At 27.0% G+C, this 16,512-nt stretch overlaps 1 protein-coding gene and 1 long non-coding RNA gene across 3 annotated transcripts in view; one reads left to right on the forward strand and one right to left on the reverse strand.

Annotated features, from left to right (window-relative positions):
* The window catches only part of LOC132948961 (SH2 domain-containing protein 4B-like), a 31,488-nt gene extending 19,183 nt beyond the window's left edge, over nt 1-12,305 (reverse strand). The window contains exon 1 of one of the 2 annotated variants that reach the window (XM_061019681.1): nt 11,965-12,305. The gene's annotated coding sequence lies outside the window, so the exon portion shown is untranslated. The remainder of the gene's footprint in view (nt 1-11,964) is intronic. The other variant, XM_061019682.1, reaches the window with a different exon arrangement.
* On the forward strand, nt 4,663-6,357 carry LOC132949379 (uncharacterized). Its single transcript, XR_009665094.1, has 4 exons — nt 4,663-4,845; nt 4,908-4,982; nt 5,054-5,096; nt 5,183-6,357. It is a non-coding gene; the product is annotated as an uncharacterized LOC132949379 (long non-coding RNA).
* Nucleotides 12,306-16,512: the final 4,207 nt, after the last annotated feature.

Consider the following 16,512-nt stretch of genomic DNA (forward strand, 5'->3'; position numbering starts at 1 on the left):
GAGTAAAGTGACTATGTCAGTGGGTACTCTATAGCGCCGCAGCGGAGAGAAATGGAAGCGGAAACGTTCGCGGCGTGACGACGATGAGTTTAGGTCAGCTGGTATAATAAGTGGGTACCTGTTGGCTGTAACTTGCTTATTACATCTATATGACTATATAGCACGATCAAAATTCACGTAAAAGAATTGGAGGAGCGAATTTTTCGTAACCGTTAAAAAACCCGATACATACAACTAAAACCCACTTATATACCTATATTATAATATATTGGAACGCGTGCATTCTCCTCTTCGATTTACAATATTACACATAACTACGTAAGTGCATAATAATGATAAATGTTTCTCGTCCTTCTCCCGTGAACTGTACGAGTGCCATTATACTAAATTGCTTATGTTTGGCGGAATTAGGGTGGTTCTTACTATAATCGTTATCAAATTGAACTACAAAAATGTCCATGCAATTATAGAAAAAAAAGTATAAAAATATTTCAGACAAATTGATTAATTTTAACCCGTAAATATAGAAACAATTTCGAAACTGGTTAATTTTTTTAATATAATCAATATTATAACTCAAGAATACTCTAAAAAACTCTAAAAAAATGTGTGATGGTAAATATATATTATATAGAAAACTATAGTGCTGCTGAATATATTATAAAATATAAATTATAATCTCGTGTTTTTAAGTACGCTTGTTTTTTGAACGCCTGAAAATTGCAATTACTATATTATATTATAATATTATCGTAAGTATTTCACGTTTCTATAACACGCAATAAAGAATTGCGATAAATTTAATGTAAATACCGATAAATGGTAAATGCGGTATAATGTACCTAAATAATATGGCTATATTACATATTAAAATTATTTTTTTTTTTTTTTGAAAATGTTTGTGTACCTATTGTTTGAGTCATTAAAATTTACCTATATTGATACTATAAAGATAATAGTCCTTAAAAATGGTTTTACAAAAATAAAAAATATAAAATAGATGTAATAGTTCTATTCTTTTTTATTCTAGTACCTATAATAGGTTTCAACTAGATTATATTATTATGTCCGGACAATTTTTAAATTATTAATCGATTAATATCAACTACTTTAATTATTTTCAATAATCATCATTATAGCCTATATCTATTCTAAACCTATATTACCATGGACTTATTATCCTTAGAACACAAAGAATAAGTAGAAAACTATTTATTAGAACTTCGATTTAGACACATCAACATTTTCAAAAAAGTCATCTGCTCAAAAGTTTACAAAAAAATAGGCGATTTTTAAAAATAAAAAAGAAGTTCATAGCGTCAACGAGTATAGACCACTCCTTAAATCGTTTTAAAAATCTAAGTATTTGATCATATTATAATCATTAAGTATATATACATATATACTTAAAAATTCTAAATATCAGTATTTGAACAAATTCATAATTAAAGAAAATAATTGCAATGAGCATGATTGGTGAATCACCCTGTACGTCGTATGGTTGTATAAATACAATATATTTATTTATTTATGCGTATACTCATACTATCTAGTGTCTACCATTAAAGGCACTTAGACACGTACATTTTATTCTCACGATATTCGTTTTATACTACAGCGGTCAGAAAGGTTAGACAACAATTTTATTAGTTTTTGGATATGTATTTCCTTGATAGCTTAAGACATGCCTATTGGTTATTATTTTATTCAATGCCAACAGAAAATAAAAAAAAAAGTTTAATTGAAAATTAGAAATATTATTTCGTTTGAAAAAATCTTAAATATTATTAAAATGGTGTTTACGATCTTTAAATATGCAAAATAAATTATAAAAATATAAATTTAATACTATTTCATAAAGTTATAAAACCTCGGTATGGTTTACAGTTTCCAATGATAATGAATAATGATATATCATTACAATGTAGAGTGTGAATTATTAGCATATTACGATGTCTTATATCTATGTTACAATAATTGGAATATTAAAGAATATTGTCTAATAGTACATATACAACCATAATTCATTTTTATATAATATAATATACAAATAATGTGCTTAGAGGTTAATACGCCGTGCCGGGATATACACACTAAAATCTAGTGACTAAACCATTGTAATATAGTATACCGAAATTTAAACTAATCTTCAGTAATCATTAATCAGTATAATAGTGAATTTATAAACGTATTATAATTCATAATAATATGATAATATGTCACATGTTTTATTATGCAGTCAAATGTTATGTTATGGTTTAAAATAATATCTCCCATATCTAAAAAAAAAATTATCATTTTTTATAATATATAACTTCTATGAAAATTGTCCATTATATAGTATTATACTATTATGTATGTATTATAATTATATATATATATATATATTCTTTATAATATGTAAGTGGCGTGTGTGCGTGTGTGTGTGTGTATGTGTGTGTGTGTGTGTGTGTGTGTGTGTGTGTGTGTGTGTGTGTGTGTGTGTGTGTGTGTGTGTGTGTGTGTGTGTGTGTGTATGTATAAAAGAGAAATCCTTCATTGTGGATAAATATATATATATAGGTACAATAGAGTGCCATTCAATGCAGCTCATTGTACTGTACGTTGTAAATTTGTAACATTTCCCAACAATGCTTGTAAACTAAATAAATATTGAAAAATATCGTTTCTCAATAATTTTCTTTGGAGGTATTTACTGAATTTGTCAGCATCAGTGTTATACCTTATACATTATAGTAATTCAAATAATTAATTTTGTCAGGGTTCAGTAACGACTGTTTAGAAAAAAATAAACAATTAACTCGAGTATTGTCACTTATAGTTGTACTGTAGTTTAATGATGCGGTTACACATCACGTGGGAAACATCCTTGAATTATGTCATCCTTTTGTTTTATATACAAAAATGATACAAATAAAAACCTCGAGATTTTAACTTAATTGAAAGATCATGGTGTCTAAGTTTTGTTCTGGCTTCATTTGATTTAAGATATTGAATATATACTATAAAGAAAGATAGGTATATTTTTTTGTTTGAATAATTTAACCAAACCAGACGAGTAATCAGTAATCACTAACCACGATACAAACGAAACCGGAAACGATGTATAAATTTAGTATAACAATTATGTTTCACCCCAAATAATGTTAGTTAAAATTTAAAAAATATACTATGAACTATATTATATTATTAAAATGTTAAATATAGGTAGTAATTATTATAGAACCTTTTTTATTTGCTCAGTTGTATGATAAAACAAAACATATTTATTAAGAACTAGGTAGATATTGAAATATTGGCTGCAGTCTTAACATAAAATAGTTTATATTATGTGTTGTCCATAAATTAAAAATATTTTTTGATCTAGAGAACGATTATTGTTATTCTATGATATTAAAATACTTTTGTACATTCAGCGGTAATTACTTATTATTTATTTCAAATACCTATAAGCTATGGGGGCAATAAGGGCATGTCAATTTTAATCACAAAAGATAATAAACATAAATTTATTGCAAATATAAATATAAACATATCATTAAAAATCTACTGAAATCAATAAATTATTAGTGCGATAATACATATAAATCATAAAGATTTTATTTTGAATAAAGTATCATAAATATTATATAATATATAAATTACTTTGCTTAGATAAGATAAATTGTAATAAACTAGAATTTTCAGTTAAATAATTTATTTAAAATAAAAACATGTATTATAAATACCAGAAATCAGAATCTAAAAAAGTAAAATATTTCCAATCTTTCAAAATAAACAGATACATTTATTTTAAATAAAACATTACCCAGATGGTCTCAATTATATAAATTACAAGAAAATATTTAAATAGAAGTATAAACAATTGTATTTTATTATATTGAGCACCAATTATTCAATTATTCGAGTTTAATAAACTTGTCAACCATGGCAAACAAAATCTATAATTTTTATTTTTATTAACTTAAAATACTTAACTAATAAATATTATAAAGCAATACGTAAAAATGTACAATGTAAGTTAGTTTAAAATGTCCTCTACTGGAAGATTTCTTCATTCTGTGAATCGTGTTATATTTTTTCTCTTTAAACATCACATTCACTTATTGGTCATGTATTCGAACAGATTGCGCAATTAATTTTTTTTTAAATTTAACAAAAAAAAAAAATATTCAAAATGTAAATAAATTCGATTTTTTTTTTATAAATTTAGTAAAATTTTAGTTTATAAAAATAAATTATGATGTTTAAACTTATTAAGTGTTTTATGTAAATTATATTGTTTTATACAACTTTGGTACGTTTATAATTTGTATAGGTATCACTATAAAATAATTAAGCAATAACTCTTATATGATTGCACACATAATATAATATATTATAATTTATGTGGCTCATTGATGTACATTCACGTGTTATGCTGTAAACTATGAGTAAATTTGTTAAGGATTAAAATATTTTATCGATGGTTTCTTCGGTCTGCGAGTAATAAGTAATAAATAATAAGTTATAACTGTTTAAGTCCACTAACCTACGTATAAAAGAAATTACAACACATATTTCTTTTTACAGAAAATATGTATGGCTATAAGAAATAAACTGTTTAAAATAGAGAGAGAAACAAAACAAAAAAAATATTTACAAATAAAAAAAAAACAATTTCTATTCGTCATTGTTATAGTTGTTCGGCTGAGCTGTGTAGAGAAGTGTCAACGATTCGGTCAAGGGCAGTACATTCTGTGATATGTGTTTGCTGACACATGGTGCATAAAAAAACACTTTATGAGACGGATACACTAACCGTATAGCAAAGAGCGTACGTTTTCAGAGTCCAACCAATTTCGGGTAATCGTATTGCTATAGCTAATAATTAATTTTCTTTTATAAACTCATCATCGTCTATATAGTTGTTTTCAAATGCATAAAAGTACCGGAAATCTATGAAAGGAATGCAATGCACATATTTTATTCGGTTTATATAGGTAATAGTATAATGAGTAATAATGACCATTTATTATACACAATTATAGTAGTTATAACTTATAATTTATAGGTATCTCAGCGTTAGTGATTATAATGTGTGTTACTTATAACTTGTAAGTATCCGGAGAGTATACTAATAATATAATATTTATTTACGTTTACGATAGGCATCCAATATTTTATATTTTTATTTATTTAGTAGAACAAACTAAAATAATATAAAATCAAAACAAGAATGTCCAATTCATTTGGAAACCAGGACATTGAAAAATACACGGAAACAAGGTAGCCGTCAAACACGCAAAAATACAACAGTACCGAAGCCCCCGATCAAAATACAGTAAGTACGATACTACTTATTAGTCACAAAAAAACACGAAAAATTAATCACACAGAATATTTGGCCACACCCACCTCACACACGGACACATCATGAAAAACTAACCACCAACATGCGGAGTTATTCTTACGCAATAAAACATCTGATGACAGAATGCAAATCAAATGAAGAAGAAGGGCAAAAACATAAAATACCAACGAACTTATATGAAATTATCGGACCCGACTGTTAGCCAGTAAACGTCAAGTCATTCCTCAGGACCATCGAACTGGAGAAACACATTTAAGAGTTATATAGTTATAAAGTCCCCCTAAATTATTGTCACCAAATTGTAAAAAAAATATAATATAAGTATTAATGTATAAAGCTAATAACCCCGGCTGCCGAAGTTATAATGTTCAATATAAAAAAAAAAACAAAAATAATATAATATTTACGTAAACGTAAAAAAGCACGTTTGGTTCTATCACTGGATGGTCAGATTCCACCTAACAATATATTACTGTCTAAAAGTATTAAAAAAATATCTCATCTACTTGCTTTACTAGAACATGCACACATTATAAAATATATTATTTTATTAAATAAAAATAATATTTATTAGAATGTAATATACTAGTAGCTGTAATAAATAATATTTTATGTACTGATGTAAGACATAAATCATTAAGAGAACCCTCGTATGTTGTATCCGTGACTCCGTCTTAATAAGTGGAGTAAAATAACGGATAAAATACCAGATTTTACGTTTAGAATAATTAATTTAACTCAGTCATATATATTCATTATAGAGCGAATTTACCTAAAATGTGAAGGTTAGCAGTAAGCACTTATAATATTATATATGGATCTAAGTAGGTTTTTTTTGTTATTTAAATTTTCAAGCAAGTAATAAGAATTTAAAAATGTTGAAGGGTACGACGCCCTCTTATATAATCAACGTTTTATTTATATTTTTACTGTTGACCAATTTACAAACTAAAAAATTATAAATTTACATAAATATGTCTTTAGATACATAATATTAAGTCATAAAGAAATATTAAATTATAGTCGTTCAATAAAAAAAAAAACAATTTATTCATTATTTTTATTTTCACTGTATCTATATTATGCATATTTTCATCTATATTATGTATTTATGTTCACCCCCTCATTGTTAGTAAGTCTCCATTTCTTACAATACTTTCTCTCGAAATCAGTTTTCATAATAATTTTACCGGTCAGTTATCACCCAACATAAGTAGGTATTTATAATTTAGGTACCTACCTAATATATGTATAGCCGTGTAAACATATACGTGTAATATTGCATAAGTTTATAATAATAATTTACAAGTGTGAATGGAGTATTCTATAAGTACCGTAGGTATTTACACAATAGCATGGCAAATATTTAACTTATACCTACAAATCGGTATAGGTAAACAATTATTAACTTTGGATTAAACTGTTTCCATATTCTATGTTTTAAAATTATAATATTATATCACGAAATATATAGGTACCAATATGGCAATGTATTATGTGCCTGTATAGTATGTATGTAGACTATAGAATATAGATACATAGTTTTGAGACACGTAACATCCGGCATGAACACTCGTCACACAAAATATGAAACATTGTTTTTATGGCCAAAAACTGTACTTTATATTCGGGATTCATGGGAAATGTGTTATTAAATGGTAATGACAGTAGTGTTATTCTTGAACTAATTACACATCTACATTATGGAACCGGTTGAATACAATCCAAACGGAATTCAGTATTTACGTAGAAAGCATGTACAGGTAACGGTAAATAGAAACAATTAACAAAATATAACAATTCATAACTTATATGTTTTTCAACAAGGTCAAAAATGACAATTTCGTACGGGGATAAGTGGATAAATGCGCTTTTTTTTATATTTAAATTAAAGTTAATTTACATTTTACGATTTTTCTAGTGTTAAACAAAAAAAGGAAAAAAATATAAAAATAAAATGTAATAAAGAACTACTTTTTCAAGAATACTTGGTTATGCAAATAATAATTGGTTCTTAAAAAAAAACAAAAATTTTAAAAATATTTTCCGTTTGCTACATTAAATATATTTGAGTGTAAGTATAGAAAAACTAAGAATTTGTTAACCTATTCGACTGCTTAAAGGCCAACGTAGCATAACGACTTTCGTGAACATTGTCGATCCAATTGATTAAAAAATAATTAGGTATAATGAATCCAGGTCGAAAGATTTAAAAACAAATAAGTGAAACTCACGTCGAAGTCTTATTTCCTGTAATATTCAAAACAATCGCGACCAAACCTATTTGTTTGATTGCTGATTGTATTATTAACTAAATGCGAATGGATATCTGATGTCTTTTGTTCCGATTATGGTATTACCCTGTATACGAGTTTGGACAGTAGTGAGTAGTGACGTAAATGTCATATTATATTGTTGTAACCCACAAAGACAGAGCAGCAAATGGACACTGCGCGCACTTCACAATAATAAAACAAATTCCTGCAATTATAAGATCATGTTCAAGGATTTATAACATGGGCGTTAGCAAAATACGATACATCTTAGTAACTGCATATGTATTGTTTATCAAATGATTGAGATGTGTCGGTAACATTGTCTTTAATTACCTACGTGATAATATGTTATGTGTGGTAGGGATTAGGCCATTAGGGAACATTGTTATGCCCATGTTCTATTATGAATGTCAGATATTTTTCCGAACATTTTTGTTTTACTAGGTATTGATTTTATAACATATTATATCTAAATATTATAAAACCAACGCAAGTAGGCACACAACACAACAATAATAGTTCTGTATCATATTATATTTTATCTATGTAGTACCTATGCAGAGGTGTTCCCAATATTTTTTTTGAGAGTATACTAAGACTAGTCGAGGTGAAGATCCATGATTTAGTAATAAACATGAATATTTAATAATATACAAATATTTTTACTGTGGTCTATAATTATAAAGGATGTGTTAAAAATATGAAAAAAAAATCAAACTTTTAAAAAAAGCTTGAAATTACCTTTATAAGTCAATAAAATATGAAAATATACAAATACTAAAAAATTTAATTAAATAAATTGTTAAAAAATAATTTCTGCATCTTATTTTCGTCGTCTATTTCTTTTCTTTCTTTACCTCTAGGAGTGGAAACGGCAGAACGGTGATCTCTTAACCAAATTTTAATATAAGGTCTAGGATTAAAATCTGCAACTGAAGGGCCATTGATAGAGATGAACATCAAATCTGACACATTTTCAATGTTTAATCTAGTCCTTAAATCAGTTATTGTCAAATTCATATCGGAAAACCCTCGTTCACAATCAGCTGTTGAAGTTGGGAGTATATTTAATGCTTTCATGAAACTAGAAAAAACATTTCTTGAACGGAAGTCAACTACACTTTCAAATTCAGAAAAACCTAATGTCCGTGATACTCTTTTAACTTCATCTTCTCCCTTTGCATCATTAGTTGCTACTTTGAACACTTCATCAATTACCTATAAAATAAAAGACGATTTATTAAAATATTCATTTATTCTGTTTAAATAATCAAAATATTGAAATAAATTATCAAAATAATAGTTTTTTTCTTTACCTGAATGTCTTCTAGCATTGTTTTATTTTTTGAGTCATCAAATAAGCGTTGACGCATTCTGTCTACTAAATTTTGCAAAAATTGTAACCTGTTAATCCCTCCTGATTTTGTCATTGTAATATTGACACCTTTGTTAATTCCTTTCTGAATAGCTTCTATAATTTCCTTTTCTTTTTCCCCAGGTTCAGCTTTCAGACTTTCTAAAATTCTAATCGTTCTATTTATCTCCGACTGGGCACGCATTAGAGTTGTTTTTCTGGACTGTAATATACAAGATAACATTGCAAGCTCAGAAAGAACATCGTAAAAAAGTCCAAGTTCCTCCAAAAAAGAAGAGGATTCTAATTTTTTTTTTTATGCCGTTTGATGTCGCATCATGTGTTTTACTAACATGTAAATATATTCCCGGATAATTATTCCATATGGCTTTTATAGTTCAAAAACTGCTTGCAGACCAGCGTACATTCAAAACACGACCTATTTTTTTCATTTCAATGCCTACTTCAACACAAGATTTATCTAAACCCATTGAATTTTTAGGACTTTGATGATAGTAAGCGTAGAGTTTGTCCATTAGACTTTGGAAACGAGAGACTCCAGTACAATCTTTTATTACGTCATGTACTGAGAGTTCGAGGCGATGACATAAACAATGCCAGGTAAATAGATTCGGAATTTTTTCGCGTAGTTTAGTAGCAACTCCAGCTTTCTTACCCGTCATTACACTTGCTCCGTCACTGGCAAAAGCAATCCAGTTGTCTAGCATTTTCTGAGTAACCAAAACCAGTTTTTTTTTTTACTTTTGTATATAATTTGAGAGTATACGCAGTATACCCATAGTTTTCACAAAATATCTTGAGAGTATACGGCGTATATGTAGTATACCCTATGGGAACACCTCTGTACCTATGTAGTACCTATGTAGACTATGTAGTACCTACACATTTGAACTTTTTTATAGCGCTTGTGTCCACTATCGTTACTTAAATTACAAATTTAATAGAAAGCATGAGTTTAATAGTGAAACAAACGAAAACCTTGTTTAATAATAATATAATAATATAAGGTATGGGATATTTTAGAAATTATATAAATTAGTACATGTAATGTTACTGTTGTTTGTTTTAAAAAGTTGATTAATTAATGTATTAATCATAAGCGTATACGTATTATGTATATGTAAAAAAAAGATATGTATAACATCCCATAAAATGTTAGTAAAATTATTAAAATAATAAATAATGAAAGAAAATATTGCTCTGTTGTAATCTATCGTTGTAACTATGACTATCAGCATGTTCATATTCACGGATGGTTGCATGTTCCCAACATAAAACTACAGACTACTGCAGCAGTATGTATACGGTATACCTACGTCATAATACCATATGCAGTTTTTTTCTCCAGCTAAAGATAAAACGGGATCGTATAGACAGTATCCCACCAAGTTGTAGAACATGTGCAAGACGAATAGCCTATTTTTAAAACATTTAAATTTCCCGTGTACGGTGCAAAACACTAAGACTTAAACGGATGGTACGTCGTCTTTAAAAAATAAATATTCTAAACAGACACATAATATATGCATTACATGATATAACTTATAAACAATTTTAATAAGGACGACTATTTAATTTGTAATTTTTATTTTGTCTGGGGACATTTATTGTTTGAAAATATTAGCATTACGATTATATAAATATGTGTTTATTTTTTTTTTTTAACAAAATAGCAGTTTTTTCTATAACACAATAGTATTCCAGGTCATCGTCTCATCGGATACACACGTAATTTGTGTAGGTATAATATTTTGTATGTAAACACTAAACAACTATACATAATATCTATCTGTACTCTGTAAATAATATCGATTTGGATGTTGTGGACAGGAAGTTTTTTATGTGTTGTTATTAACTAAACTAAACTTATCTATATTGACTTCATGATAAGGAAAATGTGGTGTTTAATGTTGTTTCAGTAAATAGTAATATATAATATTATGTTTGTTATTCTGTATAATATTATTTAACAGATTGTTATTGACAGATTGATTTTCTATGAGTAGGAAACATATATCATTATAATAGAAATTATCATAATAAATGTCGCCTTTCAAATACAAAATATCCAATATAGCTAAAAAAAATCAGATTTCAAAAATGTGCACCTATTTAAAAAAAAAAAATAAACCACGTTGGAACATTTTGTATATAAATTGATCATTTTACTATTTAATAACATTTAACTGCGAAGATTTTAAGGGATTTTAGGATTTCTGTGAGTAATTATTAAATTATTTAGATATATTTTTATTTTTTTATTATTTTTAATTTTTGCATAATAATATTATAGAATTCGTTTTTATAAAAAAGTAATCTATCTTTATTTCATTACTTCAATAGTTATCACTTATTCTCTTATAACTGCAAAACGTGCTTATAATTTATTACTACGTGGTGAACCACTATAACTATTTACAGTGTTATTGTTGTATGACAGTTACCTTCCCATATAAAGTATTTTACAGCACTAATAGAACAAAGAACAATGTATAGGTATTTTATTATGTTCATTACTTATACCATGGCATACATGAATCGTAATATGTTTACTAAAATGAATGACCGCTAATTTTTTTTAATCTATATATTTTTGAGTATTGACAACCAATTTATTAATTACGAATTATTGGGAAGTAAGTAGGTACTTTACAGTTTTATTGAAAATCATACCTAAATAGATAAAATGTCAAAATTATAATTTTAACATAGGGTGATTTTGAAACTTATATATTCACTGCGGTCATATCCAAGAAGAAGAAGTGTGAACTTCATTAGTTAATAATAATAGAAACATTTTCTAAATAGGAAGGTTCCTATCTAAATATATATAGTAATATTAAATCAATGAAAAAAGAACGAACCGCTAATAATTTTGATCAACAACCTACTTGCATAATATCATAAATTATGATCTATAATACATATAAACTATATTAAGATAGTAATTTAAATTTTACCTTTGTTTGTAGCCAAATTCTGATTAGACAGGTATATTATTGTTTGAATATATAGTTTTAAAAACAGCCCATATCATTGGAAAAATTAAAAACGGTAGCCATAAATGTAGTAGGTACTAGGTAGGCACTCGGCGGTCATATTCGTCCGTGTAGTGTCATCGTCGCTCTGCAGTTGGAACGAAACTCGTAATATAAAATATATAATAATATTATGGATGACTTAACGCGGCTGTAACTTCGACTGCACGCTGCAGACGACGACGGGTCAACGTCTAAAGTCTGACTAATCACGACTGCACGAGTTTTAGTTATAACAATGTGCTGTCCACACGAACGACGCCGCCGATTGCACCACCACCAAGCACAACACGGCTACTATATAGTATAATGCTTGGCCATTTACCATCACTCCTTTTCGACTGTAGAGTACACACACATTGTACACACACAGGGCGATTCATTTAACGTAAGACGCTCATTGCTTTGTAAGCTAATAAATAACAGTTTTTTTATATTATTTGAAATGATTTCAAAATACAATTTATAATAATAATAATAATATATTTTCAATTAATTTTTATTGTTATAATTGTTCGAGGTTCCTGCTCTTATGAATGACGAAAATACATTTTTCAATTTCATATTCAGCTCAAGCAGAATGTTTTTCAGAATATAAAATATATCAAATTTTATATCAGTAGTTATAATTACTATTAGTTATACATATTATACAATATGTTATATGTCAATATACAAAATATTATATTGTTATTTAAAGTACCCATGAGCTGAGTTTATAGTTGAGTAGACATAGACACAAGACACATAGTAGTACATATACCCCATATGGGTTTCTGGCAACCCATACGTATGTGCAACACTTCTCTGCGATCATCAACACTTAAAAAGGTGGGTAAGTAGATGTCGCTCTGTTGTACAGTAGGTCACTGTAATGGATGGTGTTAAATTTGAATACAATGATATAATATCATTGTATAAGAAAAACGATTCTGAACGAAAATGGTCAGTCAGCCTATGATATTATACTAAGTATATTTGATGATGTTAATGTGAATAAAGTAATTTATATATTAACATATTTACGTGGAACCTTGTTTTAAATTTTCAATCCTTAGCTATAAAAGTTGAAAATGTTATAAATTTTTTCAACTACAAAATAGTTTTTAAATTTTTAATTTGATAAATTTTGTCGAAATCTAACTTTCAATGCTTATAAAAAAAAATTGTGCTTATGTATTTTTTATATTTTTCAACTGCTATTGTAACAATATATCAGGAGTCTTGTATTAATTTTTTACACTTTTTGGCCTAACAGATAAAACTTTATTGATATTCATGGAAAAAAAAATAAAAAAATTGAAATATGAAATTATCCGTAAACAGCTCAAAACTAGAAATATTTTGAAAATTTTTGAAAATGTTATCAAGTATATGAATTGACAAAATAAATATTCAGTGAAATTTTCATGTATCTACAGTTATTCATTTTTGAATTACAACAAAATAAGAAAAACGCTACATAAGAAATCGAATGAATGTTGTAAAAATTTGAATTTCAAACGCTCATAAAAATTAAATTTGACTAAGGAATCTTGTATTACATTTTAAAATCTTAGATTTAAAAAAAAAAATTTTATGTATTTCTAACTCAAAATAATTTGAACATTTTCGTGATTTTTGTATATTTATTATTTTGTCAATTTTTAAACTTTAAATGCTTATAAAAATAAACTGTGACTAAGGATTTTTAATATTTTTCAAATGTTATTGTAACAATATAGTAGGAGCCTAGTATTAAATTTTCAAGTATTTTTACTTAACAAATAAAGTTTTATTTAAGTTTGTTTAAGTTTGACATTCATAGAAAAAAATACTAATAAAATTGGAAACTGAAAATGTTCCTAAACAGTTCAAAACAAATCAAAATATTTTGGAAATTTGATCGTGTATATAAAATGCAAATATAAACTATCAGTAAAACTTCATGTATATACGTTCATTTGTTTTAAAGTTACACCAAAAACCAAAATCGGTTTTGTGGAAAACCGATTTTGCGTAAAAATTCCCGTTTTTTCCTTAACTTTTATGTTGTTTTAACCGGCGCTTATGAAAATTATTAGTAATTTTAAAATTTGACCTCCTGAATGCACCAACTAGATTCACTTTCCCATTAAACAATTGAAAATGTCCGTAAACAGCTCAAAAAGAGTCAAAATATTTTCAAAATTGTATGGTGTATAAAAAATGAAAATATAAACATTTTCAGTAAAAATTTCATGTATCTACAGTCTTTTTTCAAACGTCATTGTAATAACATAATAGGAGCTTTGTATTGCATTTTCAAGCTTTTTTACCTAACAAATAAAGTTTTATTGACATTCATAGAAAAAAACCTAAAATAGTGGATAACTGAGTACATCCGTAAACAGCTCAAAACAAGTCAAAATATTTAAAAAAATTTTACATGTATAGACAATTCTAATATAAACATTCAGTCAAAATTTCATGTACCTACGGCCATTTGTTTAAGAGTTGCACCAAAAGCCAAAATCGATTTTGTCAAAAACCGATTTCACGTAAAAATTCCAGTTTTTCCTTAATTTTTATTTTGTTTTTCCGGGCGCTTCTTGTAGCTATCATTATATTTTAATATCAGCGTGACACTCACTAAGTATTGTATCAGATATTAATTTAAGTATTTACGAATTGGACATTGGTCTTTGGTATATATGTATAGTCAGTATATGGTATACAATAAGGCGTAATACAGGAAATACCACTATACGAGCTATATAATAGATATATTGAGTTTAACAGTCAGAATGAGGAAGATTTCAAGGCTACTAACTGTGGGGGGGCCACTAGCCCTATCGGGAACATATAATATGCTGTCATGCATTTTTAATTTTTTATTGGCAATAAATTGTAATGACTTTTTACTTTGTTGCGAATTTTTTTTATACACAGACGTGCTCTGAGATTTTTTTTTCAATTTTAAAAAACTAATGATTTTTGTGATGGATGACATAATATTTTGAATGCCTACGTATACACATGTGTTGTCGATAATGTCAAGTTCATTTTACTTGACCACAATACAATACAAAGTAGTTTTTAATTTGTGATTCTTTTTTAATATTTCAAAGTTTAAACTTTTGTTACTGACTGACTAATCATAAAAATTATAAGGTATACTTCATGTATATAGGTAGCAACGTGAAAATTGGCACAGATGTATGTCTAATAGTGTAAATAGGTTTATGGTAGGTAGATCACCATTCAATACTTTCATAAACATACTTTTTTGGGAGGAGGTCTGGGGCCTTTTTTCACGGTTAGGTTTTTGTTAGATAATATTGAGGAGTGTCCTATAATATATTGTAATCTTGAGGTAACTTCTTTTTTTTTCAAATAATTATAACGTATACTTAGATATAAAAGTTGAACATTTTATACATTTCCTAACATTTTTTACTACAAAAAAGTTATAAAATTTAAAATTTGATAAATTGTATCAACATTTGAATTTTAAATGCTTAAAAAAAAATTGTGCCTATGTATTTTTAATATTTTTTAACTGCTATTGTAACAATATATCAGGAGCCTTGTATTATGCATATTTTTACGCATTTTCACCAAACAAGTACAATTTTATTAACAATTATAGAAAAAAAACTAAAAAAATTGAAAACTAACAATGTCCGTAAACAGCTCAAAAAGAGTCAAATATTTTCAAAATTTTATGGTGTATAGAAAACGCTAATATAAACATTCAGTCAAAATTGCATGTCCCTACGGTCATTTGTTTTAGAGTTACACCAAAAACCAAAATCGATTTTCTCAAAAACAGATTTTGTGTAAAAATTCCCGTTTTCCTTAATTTTTCTTTTGTTTTTCACGTCGCTTGTGAAAACTACTGGGAAATTTTTACTTTTGACCCCCCAAAGTACCAACTAGATTCACTTTCCTATCAGAAAAGTTACTATTGAAGAAAATCCAAGCACTTTTACTGTCCTAAAAGGTGATGACAGACACAAAAAAAAAAAAATAAAAAAATAAAAAATAAAAAAAAAAACACACATCATTGTAAAATCAATACATTCATCGCTTTGCTCAGAATCTAAAACTATTTTTATATTTTTGAGTTTTTTTGGTTACAGAATAACTTAAATACGTGGAACCTTGATGTAAGTTTTCAATCCTTTGCTATAAAAGTTGAAATTTTGGTTTTTGATGCAACTCTTAAACAAATGACCGTAGTTACATGAAATTTTGACTGAATATTCATATTAACATTTTCTATACACCATAACATTTTACAAATATTTTGAGCTTTTTACGGACATTTTCAGTTTCCATTTTTTTTAGTTTTATTTTTTCTATAAATATCAATAAAATTTTATTTTAGTTCGTGCTTATAAGTCTTATAATATCAGCTATGTCATAGACATATAAATAAATGGACTGCGCTTAGAGAGAGAAATCATGAAACCGACATTGATGAGAGAGAAAAAAACAGTTGGGGGC

This window comes from Metopolophium dirhodum, chromosome 7, assembly GCF_019925205.1.
Source record: "Metopolophium dirhodum isolate CAU chromosome 7, ASM1992520v1, whole genome shotgun sequence".
Taxonomy (NCBI): Eukaryota; Metazoa; Arthropoda; class Insecta; order Hemiptera; family Aphididae; genus Metopolophium; species Metopolophium dirhodum.